Here is a 19,560-nt window from a genome sequence, read left to right as displayed (position 1 = left end):
TTCCTCCCTGTCCCCAGCTCCTGGCAACCACCATTCTACTTTCTTTCTCTATGAATGTGACTACTGTAGGTACCTCATAAAAGTAGAATCCCACAATATTTATCTTTCGGTAGCTGGCTTATTTCGCTTAGGATAATATCATCAAGTTTCATCCATGTTGCAGCATGTGTCCAAATTTCTTTCCTTTTTAAGACTAAATAATATTCCATCATATGGATATACCGCATTTTGTTTATCCATTCGTCTGTCAGTGGACACTTGGATTGCTTCTACCTCTTGGCTGTTTGTGTATAATCCTGTTATGAACATGGGTGCACAAATATGTCTTTGAGACCCTGCTTTCAGTTCTTTCAGATGGTAAAAGGAAACTTGTTTCCTCTATACACAGAGCACTTCTGATGCCAAATGTGTGGGATCTTTCCCTCACATTAAGCAATTCTCCAACTCTTTGGACACCAACTAGGGGTCCTACAATTAAATGCAGACTCTAAGTACCCAGAGTTAGCACAGACCCCACAGGTTAAGGGCTTAGTTCCCCAAGACTGCCCCCTACTTCAGATGCCAAACCCAAGTCCCAGGTTGTGACTGGTGCTTCTGACCAACTAACCATCAATCTGGGGTCTCCACACCCCCTTCCTCGGGTTTAATAATTTGCTAGAATGGCTCACAGAACTCAGGGAAGTGCTCTACTCTCTATTGCCAGTTTATTATGAAGCATACAACTCAGGAACAGCCAAAGGAAAGAAATGCATAGGACAAGGTATGTGGGAAATGGTTTGGAGCTTCCACGACTCCTCCAGGTGTGCCCCGCTCCCAGCACATCAGTGTGTTCATGAACTGGAAGCTCTCCAAACCCCATCGTTTGTTTTTCACGGTAGCACATGGACCACAGCTGCACCATTTTATATTCCCACCAACAGTGCATGGGGATTCCAGTTTCTCCACATCCTCACCACTTGTTTCCTTTTTTTTTTTTTTTTTGGTAGTAGTAGTAGTAGGTGTGCTAATGGGTGTGAAGTGATATCTCACTGTAGTTTTTTTTTTTTTCTTTTTTTTTGCAGTACGTGGGCCTCTCACTGTTGTGGCCTCTCCCGTTGCGGAGCACAGGCTCCGGACACGCAGGCTCAGCGGCCACGGCTCACAGGCCCAGCCGCTCTGCGGCATGTGGGATCCTCCCGGACCAGGGCACGAACCCGTGTCCCCTGCATCGGCAGGCGGACTCTCAACCACTGCACCACCAGGGAAGCCCGCTCATTGTAGTTTTGATTTACATTTCACTGATGGTTAGTGATGTTGAGCATCTTCTCATGTGCTTGTTGGCCATTTGTACATATTCTTTGGAGAAATGTCTATTCAAACTCTTTGCCCATTTTTGAATAGGGTTGTTTGTTCTTTCGTTGAGTTGTAGGAGTTCTTTATTTTTTCAGTTTATTTTTAAATTGGGGTATAATTGCTTTACAATGTTGTGTTAGTTTCTGTTGTACAGCAAAGTAAATCAGCTATATGTATACATATATCCCCTCTTTTTTGGATTTCCTTCCTGTTAGGTCACCACAGAGCACCGAGTAGATTTCCCTGTACTATACAGCAGGTTCTCATTAGTTATCTACTTTATACATAGTAGTGTATATATGTCAGTCCCAATCTCCCAATTCATCCCACTCCTCCTTTCCCCTCTTGGTGTCTATACGTTTGTTCTCTACGTCTGTGTCTCTATTTCTGCTTTGCTGATACATTCATCTGTACCATGTTTCTAGATTCCACATATATGCCTTAATATACAATATTTGTTTTTTCTTTCTGACTTACTTCACTCTGTATGACAGTCTCTATGTCCATACACATCTCTACAAATGACCCAATTTCATTCCTTTTTATGGCTGGGTAATATTCCATTGTATATATGTACCACATCTTCTTTATCCATTCATTTGTTGATGGATATTTCAGTTGCTTCCAAGTCCTGGCGGTTGTAAATAGTGCTTCAGTGAACATCGGGGTGCATGTGTTTTCTTGAATTATGGTTTTCTTAGGGTATATGCCCAGTAAGGGGATTGCTGGGTCATATGGTAGTTCTATTTTTAGTTTTTTAAGGAACCTCCATACTGTTCTTCATACTGGCTATATCAATTTACATTCCCACCAACACTGCAAGAGGGTTCCCTTTTCTCCACACCCTCTCCAGCATTTATTGTTTGTAGATTTTTTGATGATGGCCACTCTGACTGGTATGAGGAGATACCTCATTGTAGTTTTGATTTGCATCTCTCTAATAATTAGTGATGTTGAGCATCTTTTCATGTGCCTCTTGGCCAACTGTGTGTCTTCTTTGGTGAAATGTCCGTTTAGGTCTTCTGCCCATTTTTTGATTGGGTTGTTTGTTTTTTGATATTGAGCTGCATGAGCTGCTTGTATATTCTGGAGATTAATCCCTTGTCAGTTGCTTCGTTTGCAAATATTTTCTCCCATTCTGAGTATTGTCTTTTCCTCTTGTTTATGGTTTCCTTTGCTGTACAAAAGCTTTTCAGTTTCATTAGGTCCCATTTGTTTATTTTTATTTTCATTATTCTAGGAGGTGGGTCAAAAAAGATCTTGCTGTGATTTATGTCATTGAGTTTCTTCCTATGTTTTCCTCTAAGAGTTTTATATAGTGTCCGGTCTTACATTTAGGTCTTTAATCCATTTTGAGTTTATTTTTGTGTATGGTGTTAGGTAGTGTTCTAATTTCATTCTTTTACATGTAGCTATCCAGTTTTCCCAGCACCCCTTATTGAAGAGACTCTCTTTTCTCCATTGTATTTTCTTGCCTCCTTTGTCATAGATTAGGTGACCATAGGTACGTGGGTTTATCTCTGGACTTTCTACCCTGTTCCATTGATCTATACTTCTTATGCCAGTATCATACTGTCTTTCTTTTCTTTTTTAATTGATTTATTTATTTATTTTTGGCTGAATTGGGTCTTTGTTGCTGCACGTGGGCTTTCTCTAGTTGCAGCAAGTGGGGGTTACTCTTTGTTGTGGTGCACGGGCTTCTCATTGCAGTGGCTTCTCTTGTTGTGGAGCATGGGCTCTAGGCACACGGGCTTCAGTAGTTGTGACCACTCGGGCTCAGTAGTTGTGGTGCACGGACTTATTTGCTCTCTGGCATGTGGGATCTTCCCGGACCAGGGATATCCCATGTCCCCTGCATTGGCAGGAAGATTCTCAACCACTGTGCCACCAGGGAAGTCGCTACCACTGTAGGGATTTTGATCACTGTAGCTTTGTAGTATAGTCTGAAGTGAGAGAGCCTGATACTCCTCCAGCTCTGTTTTTCTTTCTCAAGGTAGCTTTGACTATTTGGGGTCTTTTGTGTTTCCATACAAATCGTAAAATTTTTTGTTCTAATTCTGTGAAAAATGCCGTTGGTAATTTGATAGGGATTGCATTGAATCTGTAGATTGCTTTGGGTAGGGTACTCATTTTCACAATATTGATACTTCCAATCCAAGGATGTGATATATCTCTCCGTTTGTGTCATCTTTGATTTCTTTCATCAGTATTTTGTAGTTTTCTGAGTACAGGCCTTTTGCTTCCTTAGGTAGCTTTATTCCTAGGTATTTTATTCTTTTTGTTGCAATGGTAAATGGAATTGTGTCCTTAATTTCTCTTTCCGATCTTTTGTTGTTAGTGTATAGGAATGCAAGAGATTTCTGTGCATTAATTTTGTATCCTGCAACTTTACCAAATTCATTGATTAGCTCTAGTTGTTTTCTGGTAGCATCTTTAGGATTTTCTATGTATAGTATCATGTCATCTGCAAACAGTGACAGTTTTGCTTCTTTTCCGATTTGGATTCCTTTTATTTCTTTTTCTTCTCTGATTGCTGTGGCTAAAACTTCCAAAACTATGTTGAATAATATTGGTGAGAGTGGACATCCTTGTCTTGTTCCTGATCTTAGTGGAAATGCTTTCAGGTTTTCACCATTGAGAATGATGTTTGCTGTGGGTTTGTCATATATGGCCTTTATTATGTTGAGGTAGGTTCCCTCTATGCCTACTTTCTGGAGAGTTTTTATCATAAATGGTGTTGAATTTTGTCAAAAGCTTTTTCTGCATCTATTGAGAGGATCACATGGTTTTTACTCTTCAATCTGTTAATATGGTGTATCACACTGATTGATTCGTGTGTATTGAAGAATCCTTGCATCCCAGGGATGAATCCCAGTTGATCATGGTGTATGATCTTTTTAATGTGTTGTTGGATTCTGTTTGCTAGCATTTTTGTGTATATGTTCATCAGTGATATTGGTCTGTAATTTTCTCTTTTTTGTGATATCTTTGTCTGGTTTTGCTATCAGGGTGATGGTGGCCATGTAGAATGAGGTTGGGAGTGTTCCTCCCTCTGCACTTTTTTGGAAGCGTTTGAGAAGAATGGGTGTTAGCTTTTCTCTAAATGTTTGATAGAATTTGCCTGTGAAGCCATCTGGTCCTGGACTTTTGTTTGTTGGAAGATTTTTCATCACAGTTTCAATTTCATTACTTGTGATTGGTCTGTTCATATTTTCTGTTTCTTCCTGGTTCAGTCTTGGAAGGTTATACCTTTCCAAGAATTTGTCCATTTCTTCCAGGTTGTCCATTTTAGTGGCATATAGTTGCTTGTAGTAGTCTCTTAGGATGCTTTGTATTTCTGTGGTGTCTGTTGTAACTTCTCTTTTTTCATTTCTAATTTTATTGATTTGAGTCCTCTCACTCTTTTTCTTGATGAGTCTGGCTAATGGTTTATCGATTTTATCTTCTCAAAGAACCAGCTTTTAGTTTTATTGATCTTTGCTATTGTTTTCTTTGTTTCTATTACATTTATTTCTGCTCTGATCTTTATGATTTCTTTCCTTCTACTAACTCTGGGTTTTGTATGTTCTTCTTTCTCTAGTTCCTTTGGGTGTAAGGTTAGGTTGTTTATTTGAGATTTTTCTTGTTTCTTGAGGTAGGCTTGTATTGCTATAAACTTCCCTCTTAAAACTGCTTTTGCTGCATGCCATAGGTTTTGGGTCATTGTGTTTTCATTGTCATTTTTCTCTAGGTAATTTTTGATTTCCTTTTTGATTTCTTCAGTGATCTCTTGGTTATTTAGTAGTGTATTGTTTAGCCTCCATGTGTTTGGTTTTTTCTTCTTTTTTTTTAGTTATATATTTTTTATTTTTGGTGTGTTGCATCTTCGCTGCTGCATGCGGGCCTTCTCTAGTTGCGGCAAGTGGGGGCTACTCTTTGATGTGGTGCATGGGCTTCTCATCATGATAGCTTCTCTTGTTGTGGAGCATGGGCTCTAGGGCACACAAACTTCAGTAGTTGTGGCTTGCAGGCTCAGTAGTTGTGGTTCGCAGACTCTAGAGCGCAGGCTCAGTAGTTGTGGCACACGGGCTTAGTTGCTCAGCGGCATGTGGGATCTTCCCAGACCAGGGATAGAACCTGTGTCTCCTGCATTGGCAGGTGGATTCTTAACCACTGCGCCACCAGGGAAGTCCACACCTGTCATTGATTTCTAATCTTATAGTGTTGTGGTTGGAAAAGATGCTTGATATGATTTCAATTTTCTTAAATTTACCAAGGCTTGAGTTTTGACCCAAGATGTGATCTATCCTAGAGAATGTTCCATGTGTGCTTTAGAAGAAAGTATATTCTCCTGCTTTTGGATGTCCTATAAGTATCAATTAAGTCTGTCTGGTCTGTTGTGTCATTTAAAGCTTGTGTTTCCTTATTAATTTCCTGTCTGAATAATCTGTCCATTGGTGAAAGTGGGCTGTTAAAGTCCCCTACTATTATTGTGTTACTGTCGATTTCCCCTTTTATGGCTGTTAGCATTTGCCTTATGTATTGAGGTGCTCCTATGTTGGTTGCATAAATATTTACAATTGTTATATCTTCTCGGATCAATCCCTTGATCATTATGTAGTGTCCTTCCTTGTGTCTTGTAACAGCCTTTATTTTAAAGTCTATTTTATCTGATATGAGTATTGCTACTTCACCTTTCTTTTGATTTCCATTTGCATGGAATATCTTTTTCCATCCCCTCACTTTCAGTCTGTATGTGTCCCTAGGTCTGAAGTCGGTCTCTTGTAGACAGCATATATGTGGGTCTTGTTTTTGTATCTATTCAGCCAGTCTATGCCTTTTGGTTGGAGTGTTTAATCCGTTCACATTTAAGGTAATTATCAATGTGTGTTTTCCCATTACCATTTTCTTAATTGTTTTGTGTTTGTTCTTGTAGATCTTTTCCTTCTCTTGTGTTTCCACCTAGAGAAGTTCTTTTAGCATTTGTTGTAAAGCTGGTTTGGTGGTGTTGAATTCTCTTAACTTTTCCTTGTCTGTATAGCTTTTTATTTCTCCATCGAATCTGAATGAGATCCTTGCTGGGTAATCTTGGTTATAGGTTTTTTCCTTTCAACACTCTAAATATATCCTGCCACTCCCTTCTTGCCTGCAGAGTTTCTGCTGAAAAGTCAGCTCATTATCTTATGGGGATTCCCTTGTATGTTTGCTTTTCCCTTGCTGCTTTTAATATTTTTTCTTTGAGTTTAGAGTTTAATTTTTGTTAGTTTGGTTAATATGTGTCTCAGTGTGTTTCTCTTTTGGTTTGACGTGTATGGGACTCTTTGTGCTTCCTGGACTCGGGTGGTTATTTCCTTTGCCATGTTAGGGAAGTTTTCAACTATAATCTTTTCAAATATTTTTCAGACCCTTTCTCTTTCTCTTCTTTTTCTGGGACCCCTATAATTCGAATGTTGGTGCATTCAGTATTGTCCCAGAGCTCTCTGAGACTGTCCTCATTTCTTTTCATTCTTTTTTCTTTATTCTGCTCCTTGGCAGTTATTTCCACCATTCTATCTTCCAGCTCAGTTATTCGTTCTTCTGCCTTAGTTATTCTGCTATTGATTCGTTCTATTGTGTTTTTCATTTCAGTTATTGTGTTGTTCATCACTGATTGTTCTTTAGTTTTTCTAGGTTCTTGTTAAACATTTCTTGTATCTTCTCGATCTGTGCCTCCATTCTATTTCTGAGATTCTGGATCATCTTTAGTATCATTACTCTGAATTCTTTTTCAGGTAGATTGCCTATTTCCTCTTCGTTTATTTGGTCTTATAGGTTTTTACCTTGCTTCTTCATCTAGAACATATTTTTTTTGTCATTTCACTTTTTTTTGATGAGTGGGGCTGTGTTCCTGTCTTGCTGGTTGTTTGGCCTGAGATGTCCAGCACTGGAGTTTGGAGGCAGTTGGGTTGAGCTGGGTCTTGGTGCTGAGATGAGGACTTCTGGGAGACCTCACACTGAATAATATTCCCTGGGGCCTTAAGTTCGCTGTTAGTCCAGTGGCTTGGACTCAGTACTCCCACCACAGGAGCTCAGGCCCAACCCCCAGCCTGGGAGCCAAGACCCTGCAAGCTGCATGGCACAGCAAAAAAAACCCGACAACAACAACAAACAAAAAAGAGCAGAATGATAACAAAGAATAAAAAATAAAGTTAGAAAAATTAAAAATATATTAGAAAATATAGAAATGAAAATGAAATAACAACAAGAAGGCAAAACAGAACCACAACAGCAAAAAATAAAATAAAAAGTTAAAAGATAAGAATAAAAAAAATAAGAAAAAAAACATTCCCTGGTGCCTCTGCTCTGTGTCCTTGCCCCCATGGTGACACACAGCCAACCCCCACCACCCCAGTAGGCCCTCAAAGACCTCTAGTTAGGCCTCAGGACCGGACACGTCAACCCATCTCTGTGCACATTCCTTTCACCAGCGTCTGCTCCTGAAGCTGGCCTGGAGCACACGTGCCTGCACGGGCCAGCTGGGGTGCAGGCCTCCACAGGCATGCCCGCAGGGGCCAGCACAGCAGGAGGAGCCTTGGAAGGGGGACAGCGCTTGGCCCTCCTGGACCTGTAGAGCCAGAGGAGGCCTTGGTGGGGGTGGGGCTCAGGCCTGGGACTTGTGCTGCCAGAGGGTGCTTTGAGGGGGCCTCAGGCCCAGGACCCATGTGGCCGGAGTGGGCTTTGGGGACACCCAGGCCTGGGACCCCAGCAGGCTTGCTGGGGCCTAAGCATGCAAGGGAGATCCTGGCCACTTTCCCGTATGATCCCATGATCCCTCAAAGGTCCCTCTCCATTCCTGCTGATCCCCTCACTGTGAGTGGGCCCCTCTGAGTAGGGGAATATCTCTTCTCCTGCAGTCCCTCTATCAGGGGCACTGGTCCAATCCTGCCTCCACCCTTCTTCCCCCTGCTCCTTCCCTTCCACGTCCTACCTGGTTGCATGGGGATTCCTCCCGTCCCTTTAGGTGTCCGAAGTCTCCCACAAGTGCCCAGTAGGTGCTTGCTTGGAAGGCTGCCTGTGAGGAGATAAAAACTCCATGTCCTCCTACTCTGCCATCTTGACTCTGCCCCCTGTTTCAGTTTACTTTTTTTTTTTTTTTTTTGGCGGTATGCGGGCCTCTCACTGTTGTGGCCTCTCCCGTTGCGGAGCACAGGCTCCGAACGCGCAGGCTCAGCGGCCATGGCTCACAGGCCCAGCCGCTCCACAGCATGTGGGATCTTCCCGGACCGGGGCACGAACCTGTGTCCCCTGCATTGGCAGGCGGACTCTCAACCACTGCGCCACCAGGGAAGCCCTCAGTTTACTTTTAAAAGGCTTCTAGAGTATTACCTTGGGGCTCCCAAACTGTGTAACCACCTTCTCTTGCATCATCAACATCATTTCTGAAACCCAGGGACCAAAAGTGCTAAGACTTGAAAAATTTAAACATCAACTCATTTTTTTCAGTGACAAAACAAAAACAGGGACTTCCCTGGTGGTCCAGTGGTTAAGACGTCACACTCCAAATGCAGGGAGCCTGGGTTCATTCCCTGGTCAGGGAACTAGAACCTGCATGCCCAACTAAAGATACCTCATGCCTCAGCGAAGATCCCACGTGCCGCAGCTAAGACCCAGCACAGCAAAATAAATAAATATTAAACAAACGAAAACAAGATTTGCTTTCTTGCAAAAATATTTTTTCTAATTTTCATTTTTAGAATTCTTAAAGGAAGATGCTTTTGTGTTTTTCTAAAGTCTTAACATGGTCAGTCTTTTGTTTTAATAGCCAGAATGCCTTGGAATGGGGTTCTTACTTAAATGTTTTTCTTTTGCAGTCACTTCAAATACTTGGCCTTAAATGACCCTTTCTTTTTATCGGTGTGGAAAGACTTCTGCTTCTATGTGTGGCCAGCAGAGGGCACCCTAAGAACAGCCCGGCAGTCCTTGCAGCTGGGTTGAAACTTGCAGTTTCTGCTCTTCCTCTACAGAACCAGATTCCCGTGGTGGGAGGTTGATGGTAGTGCCAATCTGGCTTTTGAATTAAGGTTAGCTGAGAATGCTGGATGCAGAGAGGTGGTGCAAAAGGGATCCATGTGTTCCAAGGAGGCTAAAGAAGAAATGTAGCCCAGTGCCCCAGGTCTCTGGATTTCTTAAAAAACAAAAACATAAAAACTATTCTGGGGCTTCCCTGGTGGCGCAGTGGTTGAGAGTCCGCCTGCCGATGCAGGGGACACGGGTTCGTGCCCCGGTCCGGGAAGATCCCACATGCCGCAGAGCGGCTGGGCCCGTGAGCCACGGCCGCAGAGCCTGCGCGTCTGGAGCCTGTACTCCGCAACGGGAGAGGCCACAGCAGTGAGAGGCCCGCGTACCGCAAAAAAAACCAACAACTATTCTGGATGGAACAAGGAAAATTAGTTTAATATTCTTGATATTTTGCTTACGTCTGGCTATTTTACTGCTAAAAACAGTGACATTTGTTAATCTGGACTTTTTCTTGCTGTTTTAATATTTTTCTATATATTAGATATATAAGTACAAGTACAGGGGCACTGGAGTTTTGTGACAGCTAAGTTTGCCTGAAGAATGAAACCTAGTTTAGAGAAGAGTTATATATGTTATATATTATTATTATTGTATATTTATATATTACATATTATTTTAATTTATATATATTTTCTGTGCTCTCAGGAAAATGGCAAAGGTACATATGTCAATACTTTCAGAGACTTTAGTGACATTTTTCCTTTTGCATCATCGCGTCAACTTTTCAGTCTTGGTGAATCATTTTTATGACTTGTGAGTAATTTCTGTTTTCTGTGAATGGGTATGTGTACCTGTGCATACATTTTGAGTGCTGGGACTTGCCAAGGGTCAGCGATTTAGCTGACCAGTAGCTGCTATTCCGTGGTAGCTTTGGGAAACTGAGGGCACCCAGTGCTCAGAATGTCCAAGTTCTCTTTCTGTCATTAAATACTGAAGCACATGGTAAAACAAAGCATGCCTCTTTAGGATGAAACCAGAAACCCCAAGCCATTCCTGGGGACTCCCACGGTCAGGGAATACCATCTGTGTGCCTCTGACTCTCACCTCCACTCCAGGTTGAGGTCTCCCATGATAAGCCTCAGAACATTTTCTCTGCATTGTGACCTGGACCAGAACATCGCATTACCTGGGGCTTGTTACAAATGCAGAATATCGGGGTGCACACACTGAATAGGAATCTGCATTTTAACCCAGGTGATTGGAGAAGCACTACCCCAGACTTTTGGCCCAGACCATATTTTTAGTACCAAGGGTTCATACCTGGGGTTCACAGAATTTAGTGGGCTGGTGAACTTGGATGGGGAAAGAATACATCTTGATTTTCCCTAACCAAAATTTAGCATTTCTTTTCATTTGAATGTAGGCAAGACCACAGTAATATTGGCTGCGCTTGTGACTTTGTTATCAATAGAAATTGAAATACTTTCATATCACTTTATAGTTTTTGTAGAAAATCATTTATGTGCTGCTCAGTATTCTGGTAGTTATTAGTGCCTCCACTAGTTCTTGTTATTTAATATGTTCATAAAGAAGAATATTTTTAGTACATCATATTTAGAAAATAGTGCAGTAACTTTTTATGGTAACTGGTTTTCTTTATAATTTTATGTATTTTATTTCATGTATTTAAAAACATTATTTGGAGAAGGAGGCTGTAGCCATCCCTAGACTTCTGTTGTAGTTCATGGCACTGAAAAAAGTAAGGACCCCTACCTTAGAAAGAAAAAATTCCAGATTAATATGTTTCCTCAAGAAGTTGTTCCTTTTTTTTTTTTTTTTGCGGTACGCGGGCCTCTCACTGTTGTGGCCTCTCCCCTCGCGGAGCACAGGCTCCGGACGCACAGGCTCAGCGGCCATGGCTCACGGGCCCAGCCGCTCCGCGGCACGCGGAATCTTCCCGGACCGGGGCACGAACCCACGTCCCCTGCATCGGCAGGCGGACTCTCAACCACTGCGCCACCAGGGAAGCCCTAAGTTGTTCCATTTTTGGCCTTAGTACCAGTGGAGGCTTGCTCCTAGATGGGTATAGATAAGCCCGGGGAAATTTTTACATCTGCTACCTGGTGGGAAGGTATCATCCTCCAGCCAGTGTGGTCAACTGTCTGAAGCTAGAGGGAGAAAGAGGGAGAGGGAAAGGAAGGGGAGGAGAGGGGAGGGGAAGGGGAGGAAAAGGGAGGGAAAAGGAAGGGAAGGGAGAGACAATGGGACAGGATACCTAGGCTTCACTGCCACATCCTCTTCACTCAAAGATCAGAACAGAGATGTGTCTCGTCAATTGTGTCACAGTACCCAACCTTGTTCTTCAAATTCTGCTTACCTGAAGCGTGATGTTAAGTCTATGGAAAGGTGGGACGGCAGCATGAGATGCTCTGTGGGCCCACTCTCTGGTTAGATGAGAGAAAGTAGAAAAAACTATAAAAACCGTTTAATGTCTCTGGAAATTGTCCTAAGGGCAATTAGAGATTAGAGATATGTTTTATTTAGGTCTATGCAGTGTTAAAATGTTTTCTGAGTTTGTTGCTTTATATTGCTCTGTCATTTAAATAAAATTTTTTATAAAAATTGAGAAATTTCACATTAGAAACTGGATTTCTAGCATCAGTTGAAAGAAATCACAACTTGTCAGCTGGGCCAGAATTTCCACAGGACAACACTCAGCTGGCACTGAGGTCGAGGGGGCACTTTTAATTTTGCCATGTTCTCCACCATTCTCTGTGTCGCCAGTGGTGTGGCTATGTTGGCCTTCCACCAGTGTGCTTGTAGTGTTGTTTCCTTCAAACAGAGTTGAGAGGATAGGAGGAAAATGATAGCTGAATCAAAAGAGCCAACGTTTGTTATTTGTTTGTGGAAATAGAAATTATACCTACTCTGTGCCTGTGTTGAAAGAATTAAGAATTAAGGTGTCTGGCCTACTTCCTTAATTTATGTTACTTCTCTGCCTTGACTGTAGGCATTTGAGTTTTTGATTCCAGTTCTAGAGGCCTAGTTCTCGAACTGTTTTATCTCCATACTATGTAGAGTTGCTAGACATGTATGGCAAGGAAAATTTTTGGTTACCATTTATTGAACTCTAAAAATAATGTGTTTACAGCCAACATGTTGGTGGTTGTCAAGGTGGTGGGGTGGGGGTGGGTGAAATGGGGTCAAAAGGTATAAAAACATCCAGTTATAAAATAAATAAGTTATGGAGATGTAATGCACAGCATGGTGATTATAGTTAATTATACTGCACTGCATATTTGAAAGTTGCTAAGAGACTAGATCTCACCATAAGAAAAAAATTTTTGAAAATTTTGTAACTTATGTATGGTGGTAGATTATTTTGCAATGTGTACCAATACTGAATCATTATGTTGTATACCTGAAACTAATATAATGTTATATGTCAATTATACCTCAATTTAAAAAATCAAACATTAAAAAAATTTGCTGATGTAAGTATACTTATGGTGGCTTTCCAGCTTATACAGTCGTTTTTAAAATACAAAAAGTGTAATAAAAAATTTTAAAAGATAAAAAAAAGTATTTAAAAGCTTTACATTGAAGTTAATGTTTATTGCTATAATAACATAACACATTCAGTTGCATTTCTTCAGTGGGAAGAAAACAGCTAACAGACTGGAAAAAATAACGGTCTCCACATTGAAGAATTTAATTTTCAAATACATTGAGGTACTCTTGTGAATAGTGAAATACGAATTTATTTTAAGTCTTTTCTGAATTCATAGTCAGATATTGACAGGTAATTTCTCAATCTATTAAGTGGAGTTGAATACATTTTTTGATGTTGAAAAGTAAAGGTAGGGGAATTCCCTGGCGGTCCAGTGGTTAGGACTCTGTGCTTCCACTGCAAGGGGCATGGGTTCCATTCCTAGTTGGGGAACTAAGATCTGGCCCAGCACAGAAAAAAAAAAAAAAAAAAAAAGAGTAAAGGTGGAAACTTTGGTTTAAAATCAAGCACACAAGTGAACTACTGCATACTTCCATTTCTGGTAATATGGAAGGCTAAGTTATCCACCCTTTAAAAAAAAATGTAAGATAAAATTTGTTTAAACTGAGGTACAATTTACATTCAATAAATTACACAGACCTTAAGTGTACTGTACATGAGTTTTGATAAAGTTGTACTCCCATGAACACACATATCAAAATATAGAACATCCTCATCACCATGGAAAAGTTCCGTGTGACCTCTACCAAGAAACCAGTGTTCTGATTTATTTTACTGAAGATTAGGTTTGCCTCTAAATGGCATCATATAGTATGTACATGTGGTGGGTAACTTCTGAAATGGATCACAATGCCTGCCTCTTATATTCACTTCCTTGTATAATCTCCTCCCTTTGAATGTGGGCTGCACCTAGAATGTGAGCTAGCTTCTCATGTATAGAATACAGCAAAAGTAATGGGTGGTTCCTTCTAAGATTAGGTTACAAGAGAGTGTGGCTTCTCTCTTTCTCTCTCTGACTCTTCTCATTTGCTTGATCTGATGAAGCAAGCTGCCATTTTCTGAGCTGTTTTATTAAGAGGCCCACATGTCAAGGAACAGCTCTGTGTGTGTGTGTGTGTGTGTGTGTGTGTGTGTGGCGGGGATGGAATTAATCTGGCAACAAACATGTGAGTGAGCTTGGAATGCATCTTTCCTAGCTGAGCCTTGATCCAGCCACTGGGAAGATCGGGAAAGTTTTAATAAAAGTGCTATCATCTAACCGGTTCTTCAAGTTTTGGTGGACTTTAATTCATATTAATGATTTTTAGTTACAAAAGTAATACATGTTCATTGTGGAAATTTTAAAAATATAGAAAAGCACAAAGATGCAAGTTTAAAAAAAAACGAGCTCATAAATCCCACCACCTCAGTATAAAAACATTATTAACATTTTGGTGCACATTCTTATAAACATTTTTCTTCTAATCATCACATCTAAAAGAACAATTGGGACCATGCTCTTTAGTCATCTGCATTTTTTAAATTAATTAATATTTATTTATTTAACACCTTTATTGGAGTATAATTGCTTTACAATGTTGTGTTAGTTGCTGCTGTATAACAAAGTGAATCAGCTATACATATACATATATCCCCATATCCCCTCCCTCTTGCTCCTCCCTCCCACCCTCCCTATCCTACCCCCCCATCCCACCCCTCTAGGTGGTCACAAAGCACAGAGATGATCTCCTTGTGCTATGTGGCTGCTTCCCACTAGCTAGCTATTTTACATTTGGTAGTGTATATATGTCAGTGCTACTCTCTCACTTCATCCCAGCATACCCTTCCCCCTCCCCGTCCTCAAGTCCATTCTGTACGTCTGAGTCTTTATTCCTGTCCTGACCCTAGGTTCATCAGAACCATTTTTTTTTTTTTAGATTCCATATATATGTGTTAGCATATGGTATTTGTTTTTCTCTTTCTGACTTACTTCACTCTGTAGGACAGACTCTAGGTCCATCCACCTCACTACAAATAACTCAGTTTCGTTTCTTTTTATGGCTGAGTAATATGCCATTGTATATATGTGCCACATCTTCTTCATCCACTCATCTGTTGATGGACACTTAGGTTGCTTCCATGTCCTGGCTATTGTAAATAGTGCTGCAATGAACATTGTGATATATGTCTCTTTTTGAATTATGGTTTTCTCAGGGTATATGCCCAGTAGTGGGATTGCTGGGTCATATGGTAGTTCTATTTTTAGTTTTTTAACGAACCTCCATACTGTTCTCCATAGTGACTGTATCAATTTACATTCCCACCAACAGTGCAGGAGGGTTCCTTTTTCTCCATACCCTATCCAACATTTATTGGTAGATTTTTTGATGATGGCCATTCTGACCGGTGTGAGGTGATACCTCATTGTAGTTTTGATTTGCATCTCTCTAATGATTAGTGATGTTGAGCATCCTTTCATGTGTTTGTTGACAATCTGTATATCTTCTTTGGAGAAATGTCTATTTAGGTCCTCTGTCCATTTTTGGATTGGGTTGTTTGTTTTTTGATATTGAGCTGCATGAGCTGCTTGTAAATTTTGGAGATTAATCCTTTGTCAGTTGCTTCATTTGCAAATATTTTCTCCCATTCTGAAGGTTGTCTTTTCGTCTTGTTTATGGTTTCCTTTGCTGTGCAAAAGCTTTTAAGTTTCATTAGATCCCACTGGTTTATTTTTGTTTTTATTTCCATTTCTCTAGGAGGTGGGTCTAAAAGGATCTTACTGTGAATTACGTCATCGAGTGTTCTTCCTTTTTTTTCCTCTAAGAGTTTGATAGCCTTACATTTAGGTCTTTTACCATTTTGAGTTTATTTTTGTGTATGGTGTTAGGAAGTGTTCTAATTTCATTGTTTTACATGTAGCTGTCCAGTTTTCCCAGCACCACTTATTGAAGAGGCTGTCTTTTCTGCATTGTATATTCTTGCCTCCTTTATCAAAAATAAGGTGACCATATGTGTGTGGGTTTATCTCTGGGATTTCTATCCTATTGCATTGATCTGTATTTCTGTTTTTGTGCCAGTACCATACCATCTTGATTACTGTAGATTTGTAGTATAGTCTGAACTCAGGGAGCCTGATGCCTCCAGCTCCGTTTTTCTTTCTCAAGATTGCTTTGGCTATTTGGGGTCTTTTGTGTTTCCATACAAATTGTGAAATTTTTTGTTCTAGTTCTGTGAAAAATCCCATTGGTAGTTTTATAAGGATTGCATTGAATCTGTAGATTGCTTTGGGTAGTATGGTCAATGTTGATTCTTCCAGTCCAAGAACATGGTATATGTCTCCATCTGTTTGTATCATTTTTTAATTTCTTTTACCAGGGTCTTATAGTTTTCTGCATACAGGTCTTTTGTCTCCTTAGGTAGGTTTACTCCTACGTATTTTATTCTTTTTGTTGCAATGGTAAATGGGAGTGTTTCCTTAATTTCGCTTTCAGATTTTTTACTGTTAGTGTGTAGGAATGCAAGAGATTTCTGTACATTAATTTTGTATCCTGCTACTTTACCAAATTCATTGATTAGCTCTAGTAGTTTTCTGGTAGCATCTTTAGGATTCTCTATGTGTAGTATCATATCATCTGCAAACAGGGACAGCTGTACTTCTTCTTTTCTGATTTGGATTCCTTTTATTTCTTTTTCTTCTCTGATTGCCATGGCTAAAACTGCCAAAACTATGTTGAATAATAGTGGTGAGAGTGGGTAACCTTTTCTTGTTCCTGGTCTTAGAGGAAATGCTTTCGGTTTTTCACCATTGAGAATGATGTTGGCTGTGGGTTTGTCATATATGACTTTTATTATGCTGAGGTAGGTTCCCTCTATGCACATTTCCTGGAGAGTTCTTATCATAAATGGGTGTTGAAGTTTGTTGAAAGCTTTTTCTGCATCTGTTGAGATGATCATATGGTTTTTATCCTTCAGTTTGTTAAGATGATGTATCCCATTGATTGTTTTGCATATATTGAAGAATCCTTGCATTCCTGGGATAAACCCAAATTGATCGTCGTGTATGATCCTTTTAATGTCCTGTTGGATTCTGTTTGCTAGTATTTTGTTGAGGATTTTTACATCTATGTTCATCAGTGATATTGGCCTGTACTTTTCTTTTTTTGTGACATCTTTGTGTGGTTTTGGTATTGGGTGATGGTGGCCTCATAGAATGAGTTTGGGAGTGTTCCTCCCTCTGCTATATTTTGGAAGAGTTTGAGAAGAAGAGGTGTTAGCTCTCCTCTAAACGTTTGATAGAATTCACCTGTGAAGCCATCCAGTCCTGGGCTTTTGTTGTTGGAAGATTTTTAATCACAGTTTCAATTTCAATGCTTGTGATTGGTCTGTTTATATTTTCTATTTCTTCCTGCTTCAGTCTTGGAAGGTTGTACTTTCCTAAGAATTTGTCCATTTCTTCCAGGTTGTCTATTTTGTTGCCATATAGTTGCTTGTAGTAATCTCTCATGATCCTTTGTATTTCTGCATTGTCAGTTGTTACTTCTCCTTTTTCATTTCTAATTCTGTTGATTTGAGTCTTTTCCCTTTTTTTCTTGATGAGTCTGACTAATGGTTTATCAATTTTGTTTATCTTCTCAAAGAACCATCTTTTAGTTTTATTGATCTTTGCTATTGTTTCCTTCACTTCTTTTTCATTTATTTCTCATCTGACCTGTATGATTTGTTCTGCTATCTTTGGGTTTGTTTTGTTCTTCTTTCTCTAATTGCTTTAGGTGTAAGTTAGGTTGATTATTTGAGATTTTTCTTGTTTCTTGAGGTAGGATTGTATTTTTATAACCTTCCTTCATAGAACTGCTTTTGCTGCATCCCATAGGTTTTGGGTCGTTGGGTTTTCATTGTCATTTTTTCTAGGTATTTTTTGATTTTCTCTTTGATTTCCTCAGTAATCTCTTGGTTATTTAGTAGCGTTTTGTTTAGCCTCCATGTGTTTCTGTTTTGTACAGGTTTTTTCCTGTAATTGATATGTGGTCTCCTAGCATTGTGGTTGGATAAGATACTTGATACGATTTCAAGTTTTTTAAATTTACCGAGGCTTGATATGTGACCCAAGATATGATCTATCCTGGAGAATGTTCCATGTACACTTGAGAAGAAAGTGTATTCTGTTGTTTTTGGATGGAATGTCCTATAAATATCAATTAAGTCCATCTGGTCTAATGTGTCACTTAAAGCTTGTGTTTCCTTATTTATTTTCATTTTGGTTGATCTGTCCATTGGTGCAAGTCCCCTACTATTATTGTGTTACTGTCAATTTCCCCTTTTATGGCTGTTAGCCTTTGCCTTATGTATTGAGGTGCTCCTATGTTGGGTGCATAAATATTTACAATTGTTATATTTTCTTCTTGGATTGATCCCTTGATCATTATGTATTGTCCTTCTTAGTCTCTTGTTTTAGTCTTTATTTTCAAGTCTATTTTGTCTGATATGACTATTGCTACTCCAGGTTTCTTTTGATTTCCATTTGCATGGAGTATCTTTTTCCATCTCCTCACTTTCAGTCTGTATGTATCCCTAGGTCTAAAGTGGGTCTCTTGTAGACAGCATATATATGGGTCTTGTTTTTGTATCCATTCAGCCAGTCTGTATCTTTAATCCATTTACATTTATCACTTATCAATATGTATGTTCCTTTTACCATTTTCTTAATTACTTTGGGTTTGTTTTTGTAGGCCTTTTCTTTCTCTTGTCTTTCCTGCATAGAGAAGGTCCTTTAGCATTTGTTGTAAAGGTGGTTTTGTGGTGCTGAACTCTCTCAGCTTTTGCTTGTCTGTAAAGGTTTTAATTTCTCCGTGAAATCTGACTGAGATCCTTGCTTGGTAGAGTAATCTTGGTTGTAGTTTATTCCCTTTCATCACTTTAAATATGTCCTGCCACTCCCTTTTGGCTTGCAGAATTTCTTTTTTGTTGTTGTTGTTAACATCTTTATTGGAGTATAATTGCTTTACAATGGTGTGTTAGTTTCTGCTTTATAACAAACCGAATCAGCTGTACATATACATATATCCACATATCTCCTCCCTCTTGCATCTCCCTCCTCCCCTCCCTATCCCATCCCTCTAGGTGGTCACAAAGCACCGAGCTGATCTCCCTGTGCTATGCGACTGCTTCCCACTAGCTATCTATTTCACACTTGGTAGTATATATAAGTCTATGCCACTTTCTCACTTCATCCCAGCTTATCATTCCCCCTCCCCATGTCCTCATGTCCATTCTCTAATTCTATGTCTTTATTTATTTGTCCTGCCCCTAGGTTCTTCAGAACCTTTTTTTTTTTTAGATTCCATATATATGTGTTAGCATATGGTATATGTTTTTCTCTTTCTGACTTACTTCACTCTGTGTGACAGACTAGGTCCATCCACCTCACTACGAATAACTCAATTTCGTTCTTTTTTATGGCTGAGTAATATTCCATTGTATATATGTGTCACATCTTCTTTATCCATTCATCTGCAATGAACACTTAGGTTGCTTCCATATCCTGGCTATTGTAAATAGAGGAGACTTGCAGAGTTTCTGCTGAAAGATCAGCTGTTAACTTTATGGGGATTCCCTTGTATGTTATTTGTTGCTTTTAATATTTTTTCTTTTTTAAAAATTTTTGATAGTTTGAGTAATATGTGTCCTGGCATGTTTCTGCTTGGATTTATCCTGTATGGGACTCTTTGTCCTTCCTGGACTCGGGTGGTTGTTTCCTTTCCCAT

The sequence above is a fragment of the Pseudorca crassidens genome, chromosome 7, assembly GCF_039906515.1.
Source record: "Pseudorca crassidens isolate mPseCra1 chromosome 7, mPseCra1.hap1, whole genome shotgun sequence".
Lineage (NCBI taxonomy): Eukaryota > Metazoa > Chordata > Mammalia > Artiodactyla > Delphinidae > Pseudorca > Pseudorca crassidens.
Note: the sequence above shows the minus strand (reverse complement) of the source record.